Source organism: Gymnogyps californianus, chromosome 8 (genome assembly GCF_018139145.2).
Source record: "Gymnogyps californianus isolate 813 chromosome 8, ASM1813914v2, whole genome shotgun sequence".
Taxonomy (NCBI): domain Eukaryota; kingdom Metazoa; phylum Chordata; class Aves; order Accipitriformes; family Cathartidae; genus Gymnogyps; species Gymnogyps californianus.
The window spans coordinates 32,917,107-32,941,044 of record NC_059478.1 but is presented as its reverse complement, the minus strand read 5'-3'; the positions used below and the strand labels follow the sequence as shown (position 1 = coordinate 32,941,044).

General features: G+C 46.5%; 1 protein-coding gene across 6 annotated transcripts in view; it reads right to left on the bottom strand.

Annotated features, from left to right (window-relative positions):
* NFIA (nuclear factor I A) overlaps window positions 1-23,938 on the bottom strand; it is a 248,415-nt gene that overhangs the window by 211,253 nt on the left and 13,224 nt on the right. The gene's annotated exons all lie outside the window — the stretch shown is intronic.

Genomic DNA, 23,938 nt, shown 5'->3' with positions numbered 1-23,938 from the left:
TAAGATCAAGTTACTCAGAAGAATGCCTGAGCCGGGGGAGCGCGTATAGCACCGTACAACATCGTATAGCACCATACAGCACTGCACAGCACCATACAGCATCGCACAGCACTGTACAGCACCACACAGCACCATACAGCATCGCACAGCACCATACAGCACCGTGCAGCATTATACAGCACCATACAGCACCGCAGAGCACTGCACAGCACCGTAGAGCACCGTATAGTATCGTACAGCACCGCACAGCATGATACAGCACCACACAGTACTGTGCAGCATCATACAGCACCATACAGCACCATACAGCACTGCACAGCACCGTGCAGCATCATACAGCGCCGTACAGGACCGCACAGCACCGCACAGCACCATGCAGCACGGTGCAGCACCGTACAGCACCGCACAGCACCATGCACGCTGCAGCTTAACCCATGCGGGGCTTTCTGGGAGCGAGTCGGCAAACTCCAGCACTGCCGCTCCGCTTTTAATCCTTGGGAGCCGGGCTTCGCGGTGCGTGTTCGGCACAGGCTAATTGCTGCCTGGCGTAGCAGCCTGGCCGGCGATGCGGAGGCGGCCGCTGCTGCCCTGGAATCCACACCACGCCGGCATGCTAATCTGGAGGGGTTTCTAAACCTAAATAACGGCGGATGGCTGCGAGTGCCACGTTCCCGATGGAGCGGGTGCCACGCCGGGTCGGAGATCCTGTTCCGCTTTCCTCTGGGCTGTTTTATCAAGGTGATGGGAGTTTTACAGAAAACGCAGTGGTGTTTTTCAAATCCAAAGGGCTGTCCTGTCACTGAGGCTCGTTATGGCAGTGCCTCATTTTCTGGATTTTGCTGGATATATTTTTCTGTATTTTACTCTAAAGAGTCTGCAGCTGGGAGCTCGCTCTGCTTCCTCTGTGCAAGCTAACCACCATGCTCCCTGCTTTAAGTTTTACTTTGTTTTTACTGTGCAAAGTCAGCAAATGCAGATGGGGCCATCCAAGGAGATTGTCTGGGAGAGCTGGGGGGAAAAAATAATTATAAAAAGTAGGTGCTGGTCCATAAGTTTGGAGAGTTTCTGAGAAACCTACAGCCCCGGTCAGCAGCCAAACGCCATCGGCTGGGCCCTCGAGCGGGCCCTCGAGCTCCATCGACTGCAGAACACCCATGTAAAGTGCTTTGGAAAACACAGATGAACTCAAGCCCTCAGCACACGCGGAGCCCGAGGGACGTCATCCCGCTTCGTGGGGTCTGGATCCTGCCGAACTGTCCCTCAGCTGCCAAAAGTAAAACTGCCAACCGAATCGCCTCCGCTTTTTGGTTTTGCTCCTCAGCCCCCGGGTGGAAGGAAAATGCCGACGGATGTTTGAGACGCGGGCGGATTAAGCCGCAAGGTACAAGCTCTCACAAGCAAAAGCAATTAAACGAGGGCTTTTTGTTGGTTTGTGGTTTTTTTTTTTAAAGAGAAAAGTTAGAAACTCGGCGCTATGGAAGGGGCTTTTTAAGGATAATTTTCTCCAGAGAAGTTCAGGAACTCCAAACATACACAGGGATATCCTGCTTAGGACAAGGCTCAGCATTAAAAAAACACAGTCTAAACAAAAACGTGGGACTACTCCCCTGCTCCAGCTCTGCCGCTCGGTGAAGGATGGACAGGAAATTACCAGCAGTGGCATGAGGGCTGCTGCCAAGAGGGAGCGCGGAAACAAAAGACCCTCTATTGTGTAGGAAAACCTGACATCCATCCCCTCTGCTATACTCTGAACTCCCGTAAACCTTTCCTGTGAGATATGATTTGTGAGAGCTTTCCACATTTCCAGTGCCCTGCATTCCCCCCCCCTCCCTGCCCCACACAAGCGGGATCTGCATCTACACCGAGTTTCATACCGACGCCAGCCTTCAAAAGCTCTTATTTCTTCTTCTTCTTCCTCCTCCAGCAGCCACCCCACAAATTGCTATTAAGAAAGTAAATGAGATATTTGCCCCCGCAAGAGGCAGCAGCAGCCCCGTATTGCACAAAGGGCTGACGGGGCTCAATTTTCTTCATTACTCGGTTGGTTCGCCTTCAGTGCAAAATAGGGAGCTTTTTTGGTAAAACAGTAATATTTGATATTTCTGTGTTTCTTTTCGAAGCCGTACTCTGTAATTGACTAACGGGTCACTCTCAATTAATTGTATTTAACAAGTAGAAGATGCAGAGCAATGTTCCCTCCCCCAGATTATATCCTTTGGTTATTTAAATAGGTGCAAGTAGAGGGATGGGAGAAGGAACAAGTCGGTAAAGTATCAGCTGTGGAAGTTTGTTGGGAACTTTCCAAAACCCTACATCTGCTTGGCAACAGCTCAGAAAGGGATATGGTTACTCTTTTAACAGTAACACAGCTTTCCCAGGCTACAATATATGAAAAACAGCTTACCCCCAAGCAGGGAAGGACCAAGCGAGAGCTGCAAAAAAAACCCCCGGCCTCGCCGTGAGACCCCGTCACCTCCCCAGAGCCGGCCGGGGACACGGGCAAACGCCGTCCTCCGCAGCAGGGAGGTGGGCAGGTCGGCCGTGGGAGCCCCCCCGACCCCCCCAGCACCCTGGGGTGGGCTGCGCTGCCATGAACGTCTCGGGGTCCCTCCTGCCGCAGCTGGAGAGGGGGCTCCTGCTCCAACTTTTTGGGGGAGACACACGGCATAGCTCTTGTCAGCGTAAGCATTCACTCACCACAAACAACACATCTAAAGGCACCGTTTTTAATTATAGCATTAATTGATATCTCTCTCATTTATTTTTTTCCAGCTGCTAATTAGAGAGATATCATCTCGGTTGCTTTACGAGCGTTAGAAGACTTTTGCTTGCATGGAGATACTTCTGCAGTGGAAAGCAGAGGTGGATTGAGTGGAGAGCAATCGTTTTGCAAAGAGAAGAAATTATTTACCAGAGTTGGGTGCATTTTTTATATTTTAATTAATCTCGCTTTAGTCAAAGAAAAAAAGAAAAACTTCCCGCAGCCCATTTTGCGATTAGAGGGCAGGGAGGCATTAGGAAGATTTAGTGCCTCTGGCAGGTCAGGAAAACACGTGAAAAAATCAGAAGTAAAAACAATAGCGCAAGAGAAAGGGGGAGCACGTTTGGCACGTGATAAGACGCCTCTCCATCGCAAACGGAGCGGGACACGGCTGCCCCAGCCCTCCCACGCCAGGAGGGGTCTGCAGGGAGCATCCCGGCGCCCGACGCCCGTCCCAGAGGCCGGTGGGCTCGGCACGCTGCCGTCACTCCTCCGCAGCCCAGGATCTTTGCCGGAGCAGAGGAAACACGCGTCTAGATGTAGTTTTACAACTAGGCGAAAGTTCCCGCAGCGGCAGGACGCGCGGCTGGCACTGCCTAGTGTGACCCATTTCTAAAATAATTACAGCCTGAGTCACAAACCTGTTAAGACCCAATTAACAAAAATGTTATGCATCAGTGATGCGTGTTTTGTCCAGAACTTTTAATTCCACAGTTTTTCCAAGTAAATTCTCTCTCTTTATTTTCTAGTCATTAAATCCCCTCCCCTGGGTGCGAGCGGTTGCCTTCCCATTGTGTTGCGAAAGGGTTAGCGGGCCAAGAAGTCAGAAGGAAAAGGGTGTCATTACTTGTTGCCACTTTGTGGTGGGGAAAAAAAATAAAAAAAAAAAAAATAAATTAAAAATAAACTCTTGCTGCTCCCAAAGCCAGGGTGAAGCCCTGGGGACGCCTGGGGGAGGGCGAGGGGGTCGGGCTGTGCCCGGTCATGGGGTGACGACGGGGAAGGGGCTGGCTCTGCCCTGGCCTTTGCAGACAAGAGGAAGCAGCGGAGAGGATTTTATTTGGCAGATGGGTGCAGCTATTGAGCTTATGCAGTAGTGGGTTTTTGGCTGCCCGAGTGGGTAGCCTGTTGTTTACTGTTTATGGATTTGTCAGTTTTAATTATTGTGAAGTGCCCAGATGCTCTGGCGACCAGTGCCATAAGCATTTAGGGAGCAAATATATAACGAAATGCACTTGAAAACATCTCCGCTTCCTCCCCATCCCTCTCCTCCCCGTCTCCCGGGACACCCCACGGCAGAAAACACCGGCTCTGCTCGGCGCAGTGAGGCCATGCCGTACCGCTGGGCACGTGATGCTCCCACCGGCCGCAGAGCGGTCCAGGGCTGTCCCGCGTCCTCCCACCTTGGAGCTCCGGCTCCATCAGAGCCATCCCTGCGGCAAACACAGGCTGCCAACAACGGGGGCCCCCTTCACCCCCCGGCTCCGCGTTTTGCTGTTCCTACCCCCACCGCAGGCCCCGGGCGCGCAAATCTGGAAGCAGATCTGCTTCCTTGCACCTTTCTTTTTTTTACCGTCCATCTTTTTAAGGTTATTGGACTCTGTTTTATATAACAAGGTTACGTGCATGGCAAATAGTATAAATGTATCCCAGACGCGGCCGTTTAGGAATGCTCCCCCCCCCCGGTTACATATGTACTTTTCATCTGCGGTAGTAGGGCTGCAAGTGGCCGTCTCCAAGCGCTCAATAGCCCGCTCTTTCCTGACTCCATTGTAATCCATATTCCTCCTCCCTATGTGAAACGCTTCGCTAGATAAATTCCACTGTATTTCAGAAAGTTTTCCACAGCTCCCTAAGTGTTTCCATATGACACTGTACTCTACAGGTAACTTGAGTTAAAGCCATTCCTTAAGCAAAACTCCCTGTAAAATTTTCCACTATCTCAGCAGTACTCTATGTGCTGTCATTAAAGCAGAGCACATATATTTCTGAGCAGGATTTGCAGCAATGTCAGATTGCTCGGTGAGCCCCAATTAGGTTTTTTATATTTTTTTTTTAAAAAAACTTCCTCGCTCAGGTCTTTTGCCTGTTCATTTACTGAGGTCCTTTTTAACGGTGGAAGATGCAGCTTTCTAAGCCACGCAGGGCGCAGGCTCGGAGCGCGGCTCGGGCTGGGAGCAGCGTGGATAATGCCAGCCTTGTTCCTGCTGCCTTTTCACTCTATTCCCAACCCTCCTTTTTCCACCCATTTCCCCAGGAACGGCAAATTCCCTAAATTGCAAACACCTGCTCCATACATCATCCTCAGGCCTGGCAAGACCGAAATGGCGGCGATGCTCGGCGTTCCTGCGGGGAACTTCTCCCCAAAATGCTCAGCCTTGGTCCCTAAGGACAGCAGCAAAACTGCTGCACGCATAAAAGAGTTTAATTTGCAAATACGCTTATGCCGAAAGAGTCGCTCCTGTTCTCCAGGAAGCCCTTAGCAGTGATGGAATCACAGTGAAGGAAGCCCTTCGCAGTGAATCTCCAAAGCAAAGGCAAAATGTGTCATTTTGGAGCAAAGAGCGCTAAGGATGGAGGAAAAACCCGAGTTGTGTAAACAGGATCGCAGCGCCCTGTGCATGCAGCGACTGCAAAACATCTGGCTGGATTCTGGAGAGAGAGAGAATCCAAGATGGCAGGAAAGATTAATTATTTTCTAACTTATTCTGGTTTCAATGAACTTTTCTCTGGTTATAATCAAGGTTTTAAATGGCATATTGGATGCACGCTGGGCAGTGGTAAGCTGAGGTGGGGTGCTCTGTCTTTGGGAACGACAGAAGCAATCAGCCAGAAACTCGACTTGTAACTGTCCCGCAGAGCCCGTTACGCTGAAATAGCTATTTTGCCACTGGTTTAATTAATAAGCTATATTATTGGTTAATTTTATACCGTTCTGAACTTTTGTGAAGGGAAAATGGTTAATTTTAGAGGGAATGGATTTGATGCAGCAGAAATAATGAATAAACAACTTTTTTAAAGGTATGGGCTCACAGCTTTGCTTTGTTTTGATTAAACCCCACATTTTTATTACACACATAATGTCCATTATTGATAGACTCCTTTAGAGACAAAGAATCTCCCCTGTCTTCAAACTGATTTTTAAAAAGCTATTAAATACGCTGCTCCCATCCCAGGGTTTTACACATGCAAATACACCCCTAAACAGTTTTAATTCTCTTTTTTCCCCTCATCTATCTCCCTGCTTTCCAGATGGACCACCAGCTTCCCACCATTGCCAGCAACAGCTTGTGTATTGTTTGTTTAAAACAAAGATGACGCATTAAATATCATATACGACGTGAGGAGAGGGGTTAAGGATAATACTCTCGAACCGAAACGCCGTGCTAAGCCAGTCTCAGCCCATCATTCGGAAGGTTGCTACATGCAAAGGGAGACAGGATCTGGCCATCCTCTGCCTTTAGGAAAGGCGCTTCCCTACCCGCATCGAGGATCCCCTGCCTCCGGAGAGAGTTAAACTTGTGCGAACACTCTCCAAATTATACAGGCTAACCAACAATTATGTCATTTCATTCAAACATTCATTCACCCGTCATGTGCCCAGATTAAACAGTAACACTTTGTTTGAAACATTCTGCTGAAATTAGCAGACCAGAATTGCCTTCACCTATATTTAAGCACTCAGCCCCGCGTCGAACGTAGCCTCGCCTGAACTCAGATGGGTTTAGGCAAGAGTTTAGCACTTTTATATGAATTGAACCCATACTTTTGTATGCTGCGCATGTATACATGATTATTAGATTTGTGTTGGTAGCAATAGCTCTATACAGATATATTCACAGGGATATAGAGCTGCTAAGATTTAAAGGAAAAACTATGAATCTGAGAAGAATTTATGAATCTGAAAAAATTATGAATCTGAGAAGAGATTTATGCTTACTTATGGCCCCCACAAAAAGTATTTTCAGGCTGTGATAAAAGAAAAACAATGCACAAAAGCTGTAGCTTGGTCAGGGTGCTGCAGTGACAGACTCAGAAAAAGCAAAATCTGCGTTTAGGGCTGGCAAGCTTTTTACCGTTTCCTTCTTTAAGGATGGTGATCCAGGACACAAGCTGGATTTTAATCGTCGTATTTTGCTTGAAAGCAGAATAGTAACCAAACCAACACCAGCCCTATCCTGCATGCTCGTCCATAATCTCCCAACCGTGGGACATCGGCAGCCCGGCACCCCTCGCCCCGAGCACGAACCGCCGGCACGCGCCGCAGAAGAGTACGGAGCTCCAGGATGCCCAAGGCTGGCATTAATGCTAAAATCTGTAGTGCTACCAACATCTCCAAGATGCCAGTTTGCTGCCATCAGCTTTGTGTGACAGGAGAGAATAGCAGGCAGATTGCGTATCTAATGAGCCACACATATTGAAAATCCACAGCAATCTCTGGAATACATGTGGATTTGTCTAAAACTCTAAAATATGGCCTGGATGGTGTCCTGACTGCCAAAACCACAATGAATTCACTGTTACTGTCACTAATCTCCATGTATGTTACATATGGTTGACATTTTTCTTTAACTCTCATATTTTTTGCATGTGTGCGTATATAAATAGGGTAAGAGGGAGGCTAGGAGCAGGCAGACAAACAAACAACCGGCTGCGATGCACAACGTTCCCATTAGGCACTGGAAAATTAGCCCGAAGCCTGTTATACAAATCTGCAGAGCCCCAAACAGCCCGTTTTCAAGCGTAGGTGAAGTCTAGGTCCGTCCTGGGAACCCAGATGTGCCTTTCTGGCGTTATGTTAAAGCATTCTTCCTGAAGTCGGAAGGGCTGCTCCAAGTCCTGCTGGATCCAGTGGGAATCTCGAGGCATTTCAATACGATACAGGGCACTTCATGTACTTCGTGTGTTCCTTCAGGTCATTGCTTTACAATATTTAATTCATGCTTCATCTTAAAGAATTTGATGTTCATATGATATATGTTGCCTTGACCGCCCGATTGGAATATGAACCCTTCCAGAAGCAGGAATAAACCCCCCTTTATTAGCAATGCAATATTACATGGCGTGCTGGCAGAAAAGTTGTATGTGAACTAAGAAATAATATTTCATGCATTCCTTCTACTTTCTAGGCAAATTTATGCCAGATTTGATTCCACTACAGCATTACGAGCGGCACTGCTTATCTCTGTTTCAGTGCACTTCTACTAAACAGTAGGTCAGCTGAAAACTTTGTTTACCGCCTGAGGAGAAGCAAATAGTAGTCATGCATGGTTGGCAGGGGCTTGCGATATGATATATTCACTGCTGTTATATGGCTCATCATATAATTTAAGTCTACTGTAAACAGTCTATTTATGATACACATCCCTTTTGGACATGCAAATTCTTTGGCTTGTGAGAACAGCATTATGGTTATGGGTATGTTCCTCCTACCAAGCAGTGCTCACTGGTGGTTAAGTGTTAATAATGAAGTGAATATGGTTCCAGAAGAGAAGACCTCTCTTAATTTTCACTTTAAATAAACTCAACAAAATCTCAAGCTGGGTATTTCTTTGATGGCTATTTCCCAGGAGATCCACGTGCTCCCCTGGCTTTTTTTCCAAGTCTAGCTGTTCCTAACAGGCTCTTTGGACATCCTATAGCAATTTGCTTTTCTTCTCTGTTAAGGCTATAACCCCTCTGATGATGCTGTGGGGACGGTACCCACAGCAAAACGAGGGTGTCAGCAGCCCTACTGAAACACAGAAAACGGCATGGCCAAGCGCTCTAGGGATGGGTGAGATAGTTTGCAGTCAAGAAAAAGCAGCCGGTCCCACCCCACTGAGGTCCCCAGGACTGTCCCACCAGGGACCCTCCTTGCTGAGTTTCTCTCTTGCATCATATCATGCCCGCGACTAGCTCACGTCCCTATTTTGGGAAGAACAAACCCTGAGCACGGTTACCCTGGTGATGCCCGATGCTGTGTATGAGCCCTCTCTTCCTAGTCCGCGTGATAAACCATTCATGGTTTTTATTTGCCTCCTTTATATTTGCCATTCAGATTTTATAGAAGTCATGCGGTATGGACCCAGGAGCAACCCCCCGATTGTGTGCTGCACCTGATTTTGAACAAGGAGACTGCAAGTACATGTGCCGAAGCCAAAGATACTGGCCTTTATCATTGCTTTTTTTTAACTTTTCAAAGCTCAAGAAGAGCTCTAGGTTGTCTAAAGCCAACGTTTTTCATAAAAAGTCATGTGGTGACTTTCTATGCGTGTGCCAGGGGAGAGCAAATCTCACAGTGTTTCTGAAACCCTACAACAGAGTTGGGTCCTACCACTCACTCCTCAAAAATTATCCTTCTTCCACAACTTTTAATAGACTTCCTTTCTAAAGGGATGTGTCGGTAGCAAAAGGCATTGGAAATCTCTGCGTTTTTTGCAGGTGCATGTGGATGCGCAGGCAGGAATGGCCCCAGCCCCGTCCATCAGAGAAAGCACTGCCGCGTTCATGAGAACAAGGACAGCATTATCCCGGGCACAACGTCCATCTGAGCGGATGGGCAGCAGGGGAGTGGGTGTCATCTACTTTCATTTTTGAATATATGAGACAGTTTTATAGTTTGCTACATTTAAGTAAGTTCCTACATCACTGTTACGTGGTCTGACCTAGACTGGTAAATGTCTTCTGCAAGCCAAGAACGGTGGTCATGGTGATAACATCAATATCTGTGCTGTTGCTGGACTGGGCACCGCACACATAGATGGTGTCTACGCTCTGGAAACTTTAAAATCTTAAGCAGACAAATAGAAAGAAAAAAAGAAACAGCAGCGCTCCCACTTTTATTCCTGACAAACCGTACTATTACAGAACCAGTTAAATAGTTTGCCCAAGGCCACAAAGAAAGGCTGTGGCGGAGCTGGAAAGGGACCCAACCTCTGCACATTTCCAGCCACGTGCTTTAACCAGTCCGGTGCTTTCTCCTAGCAAAGATTACCATATTCAATACTTTTCTAAGTACTTTTGAATAATTGTAACCACCACTTACTTTCATCTGAGTGCCTGCGAAAAGCTACATCATCCCTTGGTTTAATTTCTTTCCCCAAGAAGAATTGCGTTTGAAAAGAGCATGAGCAAGTCTGAACCTGCTAATTACACTACAGTACCAGGACGGAAAAAATCATATAAAGGTATTCCTGACGTTATATATGCTCATGTCAGTCAGGCCTTCTAAAGAGCTGGAAAAAACTGACTGCAACTTGTTCAAAGTAGACCTTATAAAAACACAGCTGGTCTTTGACTAGTCGTAGGTCAAAGACCTATTGTGGCCATTTCATGACTACAATAGTGGTTAAAATCTGTCACAGTGGAGGTGCAATGAGAGCTGTCTTGTTCTTCACGGGATTGGGCTCATCTTCAAAACAGTGAGCTATGAGAAAAGCATGAGGAAGGGATGGGTGTGAGAGCCAGGTACCTGCAACGGCTTCTTAGTGATCACACCACTGATGACCAGTGACAGATTAAACAAATGCATGTCCTATGAAAGGCCACATGCAAAACAAAACAAAACAAATCAAAAAAAAAAAGAAAGAAAAAAGACCCATAATGCATTTTTATTTTGCAGAGCCTTGATTGTAACGAACTCACTCAAAACTTCCTCCCTTCTCCCCGTCTGTGCTGGGAGCCCGCGTGAGAACAGATTTCATCAGCCAGAAAAAGGGGTTGCATTCAGCCTTCACCGGCCCGTATGTTCAAATGCTCAAAGACAACCTGCAGCATTCATTAAATATCAGCAAAAAAATTATGGCAGGTATACGCGTAATTTAAATCATCTAATGCCATGCAATTTATGCCAAATAACAAAGAAGAATATCGCGTGATGCCAGTTCTTCTGATTAATGTGATCACGCTTTACATTTCTTTGGAGCTTCTCCTAATGAAGGGCAAGAAGAAATTTCCCCCCGCTAAACACTTTCCAGCTCTGCTTTACTTTCTAGTGCTTTCCCTTGTAGCACACATCATTCATTTTGCTGAGCAACTACATTCACTTCTATTAGGCAGCTATTAATTACTTAGCCCTAATGGCAAGGTGACAGTGCATTGCATCGCCATCAAGAAGAGCAGATCAGAAAGTTCATGAAGAACCGGGTTTCGAATAAAAATGAGGTTTGTATCTGCATCTTCTCCTCCTTGAGTGAAGGACCCCCATGCCCAAATGACCAGGGCAGGGCTGGGATGGGAGGGCTGGTCCCCGGCCATTCGGGATGGCTGAAGGAATTGCTGTCTGTGCTGCCTGACCTGCACAGCTGGATGAGAATTGCTGTTGACAGGCATCCCAGGGAGAAGGGGAATGAGAAACGAAGAGGCAGGGAAACCTGAAGGTCCTCTGGAAAGGAGGGAAATGGACTATCCTCTTCTCGTTGCATTTGGAGACAGATGTTCTCAATATCCCCGGCTCCGAAGGGTAGGAAGTGGTGAGCACAACTTGAGGAGCTCGGGTACTCTTGGCAAACGGCCCCAGGTGGTTTTTTTTTTTAATTTTCTGGAGGACTAAAATGAATAGTGGGTTTAGTGGCAACCGAATCTGTCCGTGGCATCTTCCTATCTGCTTTCAGGATCTGCCTCCTCCCAGTGCCCTGGAGGAAGAGCCCAGCCGAAGCAGCAGAGGGCTGGTCTCACAACGCAGCTCTGGATGAAATTCAAGAAGACTCTCCGAAAACCCGCACCTCAGATTGAGCCCTTACATATTTCCAGAGCAGATGTTACAGGGACCAACAGACTCGTGCGCCTCTATTCATCCCCTACAAGCACTTTCCTCTTTAAAGGCATCTGGGGTCTGTTCTGCCATCGCCGTGTGGGGATTTATGTACGTTGCTCCCATTAGCGTTAATGGTAGTTAGACACATATAGCAATTTCTCTCACACTTCAGGAACAGAACAGAGCCTTATGGATGAAAAGTTTGCTATTAAGGATTCTTAATACAATGGAAACATTCTGTCTCTTTTAATTGTAATTTACTTCTAAGTGTAACCGCTCTGGGTTGGGAAAACCAGGATTCAGTCCAATTCAATTATGCAATTCTTGCCACCTGGTAAGCCTTGTTATTTTATAAAGAGTACTGTAGTAGAACTGGCAGATTCATTCATGTTCAGAGCGTAAGCGCCGTATACTGTGTAATCACCGGCTCATAAAAAAGAGCGCAGCACAGAAGTCAACCGCTCAATTATAATGCAATCTTTAAAAAAGAATATGCAAAACCGGTAGGCGAGATTCATCTTTGGTTCAGCTGGTTTACGATTTTAAGTTCACTGTGATCTTTGCTTTGCAAAGCTTTTCAGTACAGGCTCAACTTCAAGTCAAAACCGAGCTCAACGCGTGACCCAATTCACTCCGGTGCGGTTCAATCGATCAGCACCTACTTGCAGACGCCAGCGGATAATCTCCATCCAGAGGGCACTGATGGGAGGGGATGCTAAATCACGGGGATGGAGGAAGAGTTTTAGTGGGCTAATGCACATTCACTCTGACTTAGCTAATGAAGCTGCAACGAGATAATACAGGAAAGGAAAATATGGCCCCAGCGACTGGGAACGCTTTCATTAGCACTGGCACACAGGCACCTCACAGCCGATCAAAACGCCGCACCACCCTCCGTCCCCGCAGGCTAACGAGCTTCCCCGCGTCCTGTCCCTGCTAAAGACCCCTAGCATCGCTACATTTACCGCCGGTATCAATGACTTGTGCAGTGCCTTGCATACACGCAGCGGCAGAGGCACATACAAGGTATTTTTTTGCAGCAAACAGTTAATAGGTGTAGAAAAGCTGCAGTGGAACAGTTTTAATATACCCAGGGCAGTAAGTGTCCGAGGGAAAAACTCCCCTTGTCTTCAGCAGCTTTGGCCTAAGCCCTGCCAATCCTCTTTGCCCGCAGCAGGCAGTGACCAGGAGTCAGATGTTCAAAGGCGACGGATCAGAGCGCAGGACCAGGACTTACCCACAAGCACTGGAAGCTCCTCTAAACCGATGCCCCAAAGCTATAACTGGAAGATTAGTTGTGTTTTTACTAAATAAATAGTATCGAAACTTTATTTTGCAGTTCTCTTTCTCTGAATTTCTGTATTCCGAGATAAGGGCCAAAATTTGCAGTGGCCTTGGAAAGTCTGAAAACACTTGGAGAGCCCAGGTGGACCGGCCAGCTCTGCCACGGGAGGACAGAGGGTCTCTCTGCCCGTCATCGCTGTTGTCACTGCTGTCATTTGGCCTCTTCACACCATTTTACAAGCCCTCCTTCCCAGGATGAGAGCTTTCAGCCCGTATTGGATGCGATCTCCTCCCCAGTTCCCGTCCCAGCCGGAGCAGACTAAGCTGGGGTTTGCCCGTGTGTGCAAAGGAGAGGGATGAGGGACACAGAGCTGGGTTTTACTAATTCCAGAAATACTCCATGGACTGCCCACCTGACGGCTCTGCACCTCTGAAAGCAAAAGCGGGATGTTTTGAAATCTTGCACCTTGTAAATAGGAGAAGCACAGCCCGATCATAAAAATGTAAAGTATTAATTAATAGTATAACTTCAGTTTGTATTCTAGCTCCGACATAATGAACCTGCCAATTTTGATTGCAAAGTGAAAACTCATCTCTTTATTTTGGACAAATAGGGTTAAGCTTCTTAAGCAATTCTTTGTTGTTTTGACTTCAACAATTTATGCAAATGAGATGTTAATTAGGGTAATTGTAACTTAAATTATGCTTGTGTAAACCTCTCCATTGGTAGGAAAGTGTGGGAATCCAGACAACTGGTATTTAAAGCAGCTGTACTAACTCACTTCTGAAAGCAAAGCATACCAAGATCACTTTCATGTCTTTACAATTTGTTTTTATGAGGTGATAACATTTTTACAAATACCATCATTTTTGCTTTTTTATATTGTAAGTGACAGTCTGACATTTTACAACTGGCTTATTGAAAACAAGAATTGAGCACTCTCGCTGTAACGGACATTAACTGCTCAATAGAGATTCACATGCTAATGAGGTGAGAGGGGCTCCAGAAAGTTTTGATAAATGCGACACACACTCTAACTAGCAGTGAATGTGAGTTGACAAAGAACATCTACACCAGGGTTCAATAAAATGTAACCCTTTAAATTAATCATACTGGCAGTATTTAATAGAATGCACAACAATCTCTTTTCTGATGGCTATAAAGCAGAAGAAATGCAAAGTCTCGACAAATGAAAGTTCCCACATTTCCCTCTTCACACTGCTACTTTCATTCGAACTTCTACAATTGTTAAAAAAAGGTAGTTACTGTAAATAACAAAGTAGGAGGTTTAATTGTTTCCTTCTTTTAAAGCAGGATGCTTTTCTTCACATTTATTCGTCTGGATTCTATTGAGCAAATACCCCAACCCAAAAGATTGATCATAAAAAGCATCACTGGTTGCGCTCGGAAGGAAATTTAAGGATACCGTATAGCAAAGAGAGGCTTAAATGACCACTTTTCTGCTGGGCCTTTTTTCAGCCCAACTTGGTGATTTTTTTCCTTTCACTAAATATAGCTTGAAGGAAAATACGCTGCAGCAGTTAATCAGAAGCAGAAAGTGAAGTTCCGGAGCTTCGTTCACACCAAACTCCCCAGACTTTGCCGAGATTTGCTCCAACGAGAGGCAAAACTGGAACGTGAGCTCCAGCATCAAAGCAGGGGAGGTGCAAAATTTTTCATCCCGGTTGCCTTATAAGTTTATTTTTTATTTTCCCATCCTGCCAGTCCCGACCCAACGACACCGACCGTTACACGTGAGCTTGCGAGATCCCAGGAAATAAAAGTCTTGGAAGGCCGATCGCAGCCCTTGCCTCCATGCATTACACTAACGCGTTATTTCTTCCTAAAGTGACAATCCCCGATACCCTTTTTGGGTTTAGCCCGTTTTAATCTTGGCAGGAAGTGTAAATCTGTGCGCTCAGCAGCATTGCAAGCTTGCTGGCTGTCAACATTTTGCCTCCGCCAATGCTTGAGAGGTATTCTTGTCATTTCACTGGGGTAGGAGACTTCTCCGTCTGACATACAAAATCTCCCCAAGTAGTACGTTATGCCAAAACGCTGGCAAACGTACCCAGCTCACTGCATTTCGAGCCGTTTTAGTAACTCAGACTTGCTCTCTCAGCAGCTGCTGGATGGCTATATGCAACACGAGGAGTCCGTTGCAGGCAGCCTCACGGGCAGAGAAAGGAAAATATCCATGAATGAACCCAGAAAAAAAAATCCTCGACCCATCTCCCCATCGCCTTCGGACTTTATGAGCTTAGTCCAGTACATTTTAAATTGATCAGCAGCTAGCGTTCAGCCCGGTGAGCCTGCCTATCTAAACACGTGCCTGTGCTCCCCGAGAGGTGTCGGGGGCTGCTCGACTTCTCTCCACGCAGAAATTGTGAGCCTGGAAAAACGAGCGAGTGGAGAAAGGCGTGCTGCAGTTCAGAAATGGCCATTTAGCCAAATTGCATACCTGTGCTGTGTCAGCTATATGGTAGATTCATCTCATTCCATTGGTCTAATGGATAGCAATTGAATTTAATTAGCAAAACTACTTTGACTTAGTCTCATACTGTGCTGAATGTAATGAAATCTTTCTCCTCTCTCTCTCCTCCTTCTTTTTTTTCCCTTCAAATAAAGAATGTCCTTAACTGCATTCCACCGTTAGAATATTAAAAGCTATATATGTTACTCCTAAGGACAGAGTACAGCCATCCCCTTTCACAGGCTCTGGATTTAGTTATTGTATTACATAACATAAAATAATTAAAAAGATACTTCGATAGTTACACACAGTATAAATTCAATTACCGCGATGTCTCCATTAAAAGCACTTTTATAGTATGAATAAAATGCAAATCCTCTTTATGGATCAATACCAGAAACATAATTCTACGCTTCATCCTGAGAAGGAAGTTAGCCTTAATAAATCATCCTCTTAGTTTTAAAAAAAAAAAAAAAAAAAGTTTAAAAGGTATGTATTTGAAGGTAATTCTCTAAAGCAGACACGATGCTCCTATTTCTTCTGGGCTCATTTTTTAGCGGCGAGGCTCACGGACTGCGCCTCCTGCTTTCGTACAGACCCTGCCAAGGAGAAGGATGCCGAGGAGCAGAAAAGCCCCGGCCGTGCTAACCGGCGCCGCAGCCGCTTGCGGCTCTGCCTGGATTTATTGAAATGCCCCAGATCCGGCAGCGAGAAGTTTGCAGCAACTCATCCCCCCTGAAATAAAGTGAAAAGAAATTCCTCCGGATGGGTTTGGAGGGAATATTACTACCAAGCCTAACTTTTGCCTGGCCGGGCACAGCGAGACAAGTTCCTATGATTGATTATCGTGGTATCTCTGTATCTCTGACTTTGAACCATAACCTTTTTTGCGCACAATGACAGTTGGGACCTACCATTTGCCATCTGTAGAGATGGTGGGGGAGAAAAGGACTTCGCTTACATTAATCAACCAATTAAGAACAGACTTAAACAAAACACTAAAGCATAATAAAAACCTGACTGCTTAATAGCTTTCTACTTTTAATAGTTGCCTTCCTGTAGTCTGCTGATGGGAGTAGCACTGCTCTGCCCAGCCCCTGCCAGGGACGGGGCTCTGGCTCCCGGGCTGGGCACTACCTGATCTCAAATGAAGCTGAGGGTCCTCTGTTCTGGGCAGGACCGAGTCCTCTACAGCAACAACAAGAACAAAAAAAAAAAAAAGTTTGGAAACACAAGTTGTAAATCACAGCCGTACAACACGGCCGGGCTCTCCCGTCAACTGCGATCATTAGAGAATTATTTTCGTGAGTGTAAAATTAGCAACTAATCAAAGACACAAATCACTGCTTCAGTAAGAATTAACCTTTTCTTTCAAAGCTCGGGGCAGTATCGAGAGACCCCATATATTTTGTCGCTGCCCCCTCCCTCGTGGTTGGCAGCACATCCCGAAGGAGAGACCGAAATAGCGGCTGAATAACGAGGGGTGGACTCTGCACCCGGCCGCTCCGATGAGGCTCTGGAGGAGATCCACACACCCAGCCCGAGCAACTTGGAGCCTAATTCTGCTCTCAGGGACGGTGAGTAAAACCACTTTTGTGCAAGCCGGCAGAGAAGTCTGGCTTCCCATCACTGGGTTTGGTAAGCGGAGGCCTTGTGCAATGCACGCTGCGGAAAAGGAGGAGGGAGACCTCCGCGTTTCTAAAACGCATCCTCGTTTGCATCTCCAGCTGACGAGGTTGTGTTGTCGGCAGCCGTTTGCAAGGCCAGGACCGAAGTTGGACTGGTATCATCGAGAGGTACCGCAGCAGCATCTCGAACCGCTGCTTGTTTCTGCTGCCTCTGGGGTACCCACCAGTGCAGCTCTTAGAAGACCTCTTGGACTTGTCTACTTAGGGAAGCTATAGGAGAGCACGCGTTCATACTGATAAAAAATAAAACATGTATTAGAAGGAATCATCTTCAACTTGAGGCATTTCATACATGCCCAGATATTGCTAAATTGTCCCTTCACAATGACCTGCAAATGAAATGGACTGTTTCCTTTTTAAGAGGTGAAGCATATCTACAGACAAGGTATACAAAAAACCCACAAACAACTCAAGATCTAATCAGCCAAGCAAACGTACAGTGTTACTACAATAAATATGTTTTTGTGCTATTTAATAATTGAAATTTGGAACAAATTTGTAAAGGTTGGCCAAGACGGTCTCTCCATCCTCGTGCTATACGTCTCTTTGTCTATTGTTCTTTTTAATACATTGCATCTGTAAAAAAAAATGCAGCCTACTTTGTACAATTACTGCACTGAAGTCCCAAGCAATCTATCAAGTTGTCATACATTTTCTTCACATTAAACCTTTTTAAAATCTTTCTTTTTTCCTACATTTCAAGAAAATGCAGAAGAAAATTTACTTGGCCCAAAAAAAGGCACAGTGAAACATGTCGTTCATCAAGTCTGGTAACAAGAGGAGTTTGTGATACCATGTCAGGAGAGCAAATAATCCCCAAAGCGTTGTGTTAAAGTTTTGGAAGTTTGTAAATCAACAAAATGCAGAGCATCAATAAACCTGCAACCAACAGGGCTTCGGAAAAATTCCCTCTAGGCAGGTTCTTCTTATGGAGGTTTGCTGAACCCCCTTTTTGCAGCACTTGAAGCCACCCCTGAAACAGGGTACTGAGGTTGCCGGTGGTCTGTGTCCCCCGAGGGAGGGACAATGACACAGCCGGGGCTCACGGGGCGGCCGGACACTGGGCTGGTTCATGGAAAAGCGCGGCATTACCACAGGTTATTTATTATTAAGGAAACTGCTTTTATCTATTGATGGCACCCAGAAAAAATGAGCAGGAACATGAAGCAACGGGTGGGTGACAGGGAAGGCAAAGGGCAAACCGGGATTATTTCAGCTTGAAACTGGACGACACGCTGGGAGGAGGGGGATTATTTTGCCTGTTAGTTTGAAAACTCTCCGCGCTGAGGTTTGCAGCATTTGAGGGACCATCTCTACTTTATATCAGTGTGCAGAAATACGCAGATATTGCCTTGATTTCCATTAGCCCCCGATAAATGAGCTCCGTGATAAGGGATGTGATAAAGCTCTGCTAAGGATGGGAAGATGGGGATCCGTCTCCTATGAGCTACAGGGAAAAATTTTATCTCCGACTCTCCCTCCCTCCCTCTTTCCTTCATTGCCTCCTCCGAAAGAGGCCCCTGTGGGGCCAAGGGAGCCCCTGCATCCCCTGGGAGCCCCAGAATCCCCCAGATACCGCGGCCGGGCACTGGTGACTGGGTGCCACCACCTTTGGGACCGTAAGCTAATTTAAAATAAAGGCAAAATGCCGAGCGATTTGCCTTCCGCGGTTTCAAAATGCCGAAGCCTCGCTCCCCGAACCCGGCTCGCGCCGCCGGTCCCACTTCTTGCAAAACAAAGAAATCTGTTTAGGCTCCAGGAAATCCCACGTGTTACCGTAACTAATTCGAGCCCAACTGCATTTGTGGTATTGTCAGGTCTTTAGGACGATCCCGTGCCATTCCCAATGTAGGGAAAACCGTGCGCTTCATTATCTTCTTTAATAATTCCATGGTATGTGATTTATTAAACAGACTCCTTATTTGTAAACAAAATCAGAGCCACAAATGTGCGAAGATAGTCGCACTTCCTGGCTAAATAAGAGGCAGACAAAGAGCCCTAATGATGCACCAAAAATGCAAACCAAAAATGTACTCTTTAAAAAGATCACCAATTTAATGCTTTTTGTATTTCATTTATCAGCCATGTAGTCATCATTCCCCTCCCTACCACCATCTGTACACACTTTCCCAATAGACCATCACAGCTGTCCCGTTTCTCACACAAACAGTACCTTTTATATGCTTCCCAACTGTTTTTAATAACTGTTCTGTGCACAGCACTGTACTTCCTTTGTTTTCTTTTTTTTCCTTTTTTTAAAATATGAAAAAGAGATATAATCCAAACAAACAGGTCATCGCAGCAATCGGTATAGGAAGGCAATTAAAATGTTAAATGCCTCCATGGCCACTGACCCGTCCTCGCGCCGCACCAGCGGTCCCAGCGCAGAGCTGGAAAGTTCCCTGGAGAAGTTCCTAAGGTAGACGAAGCTTGTTCAAAGAACGATGTACATGAGCAAGACTGTCTCAGAAATCCTTCATCCCTTTTAATGAGGAAATAGTATTAATACTAGACACTGCTTGTGCAACCAGAGAAAGTTTTTTGAGGCATTCAAAGCATATTTATCAACTCAAAGATAACGCTGCCCTGTATTTCAGAACCGTGTGGACAGAAACGTCCTATTTTCTTTTCAAACTCTGACTTATTTCACTCTTTCCAAACACCTCGCGTATCCCGACTTTGCATCGCTGGCGCTCATGCCTTCCTTACGCCAACGCCGGCTGCCGATGGCGGCACTGCCGGGACCCCGAGCCAGGCTGGACCGCACAAGCTCGGTGGCCCGCAGCGGGGATGAAGGCACCGAGCAGCCGAGAATAATTCAGCCCCAAGCCCCGGGCAAACGAAGCTGCTTGCAAAGGGCAATAGCAGGGAGAGATCCAGTCGGGAACGGGGAGAAAAGCGGGACTCTCTCAGCAACCCATCTCATGGAAAACCTACCCTACCAACAGGACATTCAGGAATGAAAACTCTATATACTTGTTTTTTCCAGGGCCATGCCCACAGCATCCTTCAGCACAGTGCAGGGAGACTTGTGCGTCCCACCCTGCAGCACACAAATAGTCCTTAGCTCTGCACCGTACGGGACCGCAGCAGATAACCAAGCTCCGTGCCGTGCCGGGGACCCTGCTCGTACCATCCTCATCCCACGGGCAGACAGCTTCACGCCCTGGGACTGCTCACTGCTGAGGCACATCTCACTTTTTTATAGAAGAGTTTATTACTAAAGACCGTGCACATGGAAAACAACTGGTCCACTCTCAGTTCCCATCACGATTTTGACCAGAAAAAGAAACAATGTCCATGTTTAAAGTGGGCGTTGAGCATATTATTTTGCCTATATATCACGCTCACGTGTCCGCATTACAAAGAACAGATACCTTGAAGATGCACTTCTGAGACGCAAGTGTGCATCCCCAAACAGCACTGAGCTCCGTGGCTGGGAGTTTATAACTGCATCTGCCTAGGAAGAATCTAAACCAGAGCTGTTGAAGCTGATGTCCTTCTCTACAGGAAAAAAAAGGTCTTGACGACAAAAATCCCACTTCTTACCTGACTGCCCTGTGTTTTTCCCAACTTTTCCAGCAATACCCAACCTACGCTCACAAGGGTTCAGCCGCTATTGAGGCTGATCCCTCCACAGCCAGGCAAGCCGTTTATGAAGCTTTCAAATAAAATGATGCGGGATTTACTTTTTAGCTCAGCAACAACTACTTTTTACTTTTTAACACAGGAACAAATGTAAATAGGTTTGTTGGCTATTTTCAGTGAAGTCCTCATCGCGTCAGGAAAAGTCCTCGTCATCACACAATAAAAGCATTGCAGTGGCTATCCTCCCTAAAACAAATCCCAACAATAGCTGGGCTTCAGAAAAGCATCCTGATACAAAGAATTCATTCTTCTGATTTACTTGAAACTACTTTGCCTTAAAAGAAAAGGAAGGAAAAAAAAAAAAACCTGAATTAAATTTAAATTTTACCCTAAGTTTCCAGCATCACTCAGGGATTTGGCCGTTTTCTTCCATATCAGATTAAAACCTTATTGGGTAAAAAGATCAGACAAAATTTCGAGTGAATATCCTTAGGATGAAATCTGATTGACAATGTATTTCTGCATTAAAATCTCCAGTAAGTGTTCATCTTGACAATAGACGTAGCAACTATCTAACTTGTCTTTTGATACCTTTACAGGGGTTCATCCCTGTTCTTTCAGTGCATTACAAGGTACTTTGTAACACACATACTGGCTTTAAACACAAAAATGGTAATTTAACCAGACGTGATGTTTATTACAAAGCTCACGCAGCTCATTATCTGTACCTCATACACAAGACTAAACCTGTAGACGCAGAAAAATACAACATGAATGAGACTGTCTCAACACTTTGCATTTAATTCTTCATCCTTCCTTTCTCCTGAAACCTCCAGCAGACTGCGCACAGTGCCTGCGCTCGCCCTGCAAACTTTCCCCTCGCTGAGTGCTCCACTTTAGGACTAGTCCGAGCTTAAGAGGACTGTATGGAGATGCCTCCCTATGAAATATTTCTCCTGAGTTTGCAAATGCATTTTGTACCTAGCGATGATCCCCGCAGCCACGCGGTGGGTTTCCTGGGCAGAAGAGCACTCCTGCTCTCCCATCGTGTGTTACTTAAAATCACAGAATCACAGAATCATTTAGGTTGGAAAAGACCTTTAAGATCATCGAGTCTGACCGTACTTAACGTGGGGCGACAGCGGCTGGGACGAGAAGAGGGATGTGCAGCACAGAGGATGGTGCAGAGGTTTAGACCTTGTTTAGATACTGATGCTATGAGCATATTATGAATATGACAAATGGATGAAACCAAGGAGCAGGAAAAACACTAGCTACACCTCTGTGGCCAGGGCTAAGTGCCACGGTGGCAGGTCCGGAGGATTTACTGTCACCTGCAGCTCTCATGGGTGATGCCACATTAGTTTTACGCCCTATGGAAGGTGTGCTCCATCCCCACATGCATGCATGCCCGGAGCCCTTGTATCACCAGTTGGGGTCTCAGGCAGCACAAACTCACTGGTGCCACCGTCCAGCTCCCTGCGGCACCAGCGAGAGCCGGGGATGGACACAACTTCCCATGGGGTGTGTGCACCAGGCAAGTGAGATGGGCAGGAGAAACCCACCGACCGGTCCTCCCCAGGTAGCACCAGGGGCTTCCCGCTGCGCCCCATGGGTGTCCAGCTGGAGGAGACCTCGGTGATACATCCTCCTGTGATGTTTTTAAACAACCTTTTTTACATCATCGAAAAATCCAGAGCACCAGTGAGTTTTATCTCATCGACCAAACAACCACCAGGCACCACGCTCGCATGACCCTCTCCAGCACAACCAGCTCACCTGGCCGAATAACCCTGCCTTGGACACCCACCAACCCCATGATAATTTTGTGCTTCACTACAGATATATCTCACCCCAAAACATGAACATGCTGAAACATCCAATCATGTTCTGGCACGCATGCAAAAAAAAAAAAGCCCATGGCAACAAAGACGACAGCTTGCCAATGGCAGCTGCTGCACGCACACACAAAATTAAACTATATTCTTCTGAAAAGGGATATTATTATGGCATTTGTTTCCCCTCACCCATCACCCTCACCCATTCCCTCACAAAATAAAGGGGGAAATATCAACACATATCAAACATTAGGAGAGATGGATAAAAAAAGAGAGAGGCGCTGCCCTGAGGAGGGATGAGATGGAGAACGCAGGGTTTAACAGGAGATCCAATTGGGATCAGGGCTGGATGCATGGAGCCGCCCTGAAATATTGGCTCACCTACGGGAGTGGTGTGGCACATGCAAGTAAAACATTCAGCCTTTCTATTGTGGGAGGCCTGCGGATGCTGAGTTGCATCAAGTTTGGTCAAGCCGGTCCTTGGCTATAACACAAATCTGCAAACACACGCTTATATATGTTAAATAGCATCTGATGATACCTATCTTCGCTTCCTTTCCCCAGTGCGGACCTGTCTGATGCCTCCCGTGCTGCTATGCAATGCACGAGATAGCAGTCTCCTCACTTGTGAAGATAAATGTCATATCAGACCTCTGACATCATGTATTCTCCACGTAATTATTTTTGATATCGTAAGAGTTGTACAGGGTGCACAATAAAATTAAAAAGTAGAAAGCAAGGTTAATAAGATTATCGTGTTGGTATAATAGGTAATGCATTTTGCAGTATATCCTTAAATCTGCCCTCTCAAAACATAATTAAATAACTGTGATTTATATTTTAAAGGAACGCAGACATGCAGTGTATCCTCCTACCCACATATGCTAATTGCTTTCAGCCCCTAAAAAATCACACAGTTGTTTGCAGCTTTTTAATCCTCATGTGTAAATAACCCGACTCAGGTCCAAGTTATGAACAATAAAGTCCAGGAAACTTTCAGAATAGCGTGCCATTAAACCCGTCTTGATTTTATCTTGCTAATCTAATGGCACTGATGTGTACTGAAGCCCGCGGGGAAGGAGGAACGACTCCCCAGGGCCCTTCGTACTGGCCCGAGAGCCAATGTGCCGGCTTGCCGTGACACTGGGATAGCACTCAGACTGGGAGGGCGGATATTAAGGACGTGGAGAAGAGACCGAGATCCCCTTAGGAGGAACCAATGGATGCATAACCTCAGGAGACCCCCTCCTGGGCCTCGCCGTGGGTCTGCGTACACCGCGGCTGTGCGGGGACCGTGGGCAACGTGTGCCTACATGCTTCGCTACAGCCAAAACTCAACTGCGCAGCTCTCCATTTTGCACTCGCACGTGAGAGTCTGGCACACAAAATGGAGGCCCTCGCGTATTTTACAGGCAGCGGCTACGAATCCAGCCCGAATCCACCCACGCTACAGGGGCCACGTCCTCCTCCTACGTGCCGAGCCACGACGATGCCACGCGCGGGGCTGAGCTCACGTGCCCACATCCATCCCCTGGGTGAGGACATGGAGCCACGCTAGCTAGGAACAC